This window comes from Choristoneura fumiferana, chromosome 6 (genome assembly GCF_025370935.1).
Source record: "Choristoneura fumiferana chromosome 6, NRCan_CFum_1, whole genome shotgun sequence".
NCBI classification, from domain to species: Eukaryota; Metazoa; Arthropoda; class Insecta; order Lepidoptera; family Tortricidae; genus Choristoneura; species Choristoneura fumiferana.
The window spans coordinates 10,819,475-10,822,359 of record NC_133477.1 but is presented as its reverse complement, the minus strand read 5'-3'; positions in this window follow the sequence as shown (position 1 = coordinate 10,822,359).

Sequence of the window (2,885 nt, the reverse complement as noted above, 5' to 3'; positions counted from 1 at the left end):
TCGGGCGGCAGCGGAGGCGCGCCTCGCGGCTCGGGCCTCATGCGGCCCGCGGGCTGCGGGCGTGCTCGCACTTTGCAAGCACAGCTTCAAATATTATTTGTTTTTATTAACAATACGCATACTCAACAAAATCTAAGATTTTTCAAAATGAAAAAAAAATTCGGTTGCCTGCTGTGCTTTTAAGCGCCAAAGGCGTGATATCAACTAGACCACCGTGCACCGGGAATCCAACCAACTAACAGAAAATTAATTGCATACCTACGCCAAGTGGCTGCTCAAATAATTGAGGGATCTAGTATGTATAAAAATTCTAATGCGATGATTTAAAGATCTCTCTTTGTTATCCATAAACTTATTTTCGTTACCTTGATAGTCATAGAAAACATGATATATACATAGGCGGTTAGCAGGGATTTTTGAAATGTCTTCCTGTAGAATGCAGTAAGTGAGCTTATTACAATGATAACAATTCTGGAAAAAAACTGCTTTTTCAGAAAACTAAACTACTGAACCGATTAATTACCATGAAATTTTGCATAGGTACATCACATTAGACCTGGAATAGGACACATTTCATCCCGAAAAAAAAAATTGTTCCCGAGGACGCGTGATAAACGGATTCTTTGCAGATGAAGTCGCGGGTAGCAGTATTAAGTAATTATTATATTTGATTTAATGGCATTAAGGTTTAATTAAAAACCGTCGGGTTGGGTTTTTTTTAATTACGTGACTTCAAGTTGTAACGCAATTTTATCGCATCTAATCTCACTCGTCACTTAAAGAAAAATTTACTAACTACGTGTTTTTTTCTCACAAAAGTTACTTACATAGTTCAGCGTGCAATTGAATTGAATCTTATAGCTACTTGCTGGAAAAATTAAACCCAGTAGTTAAATCAGGTCTATACATGACAATCCCATATGTTTACACTACTAAATCGAGGTTTATTGTAAAAACGGGACAGTAATGGATTTAAATTACAACATTATTACTCTGCCAACAGGGCAGTATGAGATTCCATACATTTCGTACATACATACTGCTTAAGTTTTCGAGAAGGTTTAATCAACTACTTTCAAACTTTTTATTATTATAGTGAGTATTGGCACATTTAGCAAGTATTGTAGGTACCTCTATAAAAAAAAGAACACATCCGTGCGATGTTGAGGCATTTGTATTTAATATTACGTATAAAACTTGAATTCATATCAACATAATATCTGCACAAGGTTTATATTCATATGTTTTGCTCTATTTGTCGATCCTTGTTTTTTGATTGCTCCTCTACCACTCAAAGGTTGACTGGCAGAGATCCCTGCAGGGATAAGTCCGCCTTTGTACTTAACACTACTTTTATTTATGTAACCTTTTTGTTTTTCCTTTTTGTACAATAAAGAGTATAAACAAACAAACAAACAAACAAGTATTTATATAGGTGCAGGAAAGTTTTTTGTATTATTAGATGTATTTTTTTTCAGACTATTAACTACAACCATTAGTTTTGTTTTACCGCATGTGCGAAAATCGATAATGTGCACATTAACTGCGTAATCAGCAGTTGTCGGTTCCGATCCGTTAAATTGAGTAATTTTCTGTTATTAATAGATTCCTTAATTTGTGGATCTACTTTGGTGCTTCCGAACTAATAAAGAGTGGCAGTTTGAGCGGTAAACTGATTAGAATAACATATAAGACAATATTGTCACAGAGTTGTGTTGGGTTACCAAGGTAAGGTAGTGTAGAGCTTAATTAAGCTATACAATAAGAATAAGGATTCATGCAGTGTGAAATAAACAATTTTTACTGACTGTAACTTTTATTCCGCAAATTAACACGTGAAATGACGCACTCGGTAACTCAAGACATAATTGAATAGATAGATTCTACATGGTGTTAAGAAAATCCTGTATTTACGATAGTTAAACCCACATTAAGGCTTCTGAACAGTAAGACGATACAAATGGAAACATTGAAATACGAAAATATACAAAAAATTGTTTTGTAAGAGATAGTTTTCTTGTGACTTAACTTCCATAGTAAAGGAACTAATTTTTATTTATTAAAATATTTTTCCACTTATATCGAATAGCAATCAGTAGCTTTAATATGGCTAAAATACCGCACATGTTTTTTTTAAACCATGTATAATTCTGCAGTATCAATTACGTACCTATAGTTTTTGTATTTTGATCTTAAAAATAAATCATAATCAAAATTCCATAGCAAATAAAGAATAAAAAAAAACGCGACAAAGAGACTGTAAACATTGCAACTAGAATAGTAAATTAGGAGAGTTCCTGTGTCGCGCCTCTTGGCCGCGGAATCACGAGCCTTCAGACCTGTTGCGCGGTGCCACAGTGCCAATTTTGCCAGCCGTTGCTGGTATTAGTCGCGACAGTCAACAAGTGTCGCTCCTGGCGCGTCGCGTGCACAGAGTACCGCAAAGCTAAAGGGTTCACTAACGTTTGAAAGAAAAAAATGCAAGAGTGACCAAAGGAAGGTATACCGGAAATGGGAGGGAACTGACCAACGTGTGTCCGATGGACAGCTCCCGGATACTGACGCCATGATTAATTTCTGGCGCGGTATCTGGTCGGTGCCTGTCAGACACACCGAGGGTGAGTGGATGAGTGTTGTGGAACGTTCGTGCGAACCCATCGTGCCTATGGGGGTTGTTACTCTCAACCCTAATGACATTAGTTGTGCGATCCGCACGATCCAGAACTGGAAAAGTCCTGGGCCGGATGGACTGCACAACTTCTGGATAAAATGGTTCCGATGTTCCCACGAACGTTTAGCAACACAATTCCAACAAGCCCTTGAGCTCGGTTCTCTACCAGCTTTCCTCACAACTGGTGTTACCTCCCTGCTCTATAAGTCCGGTA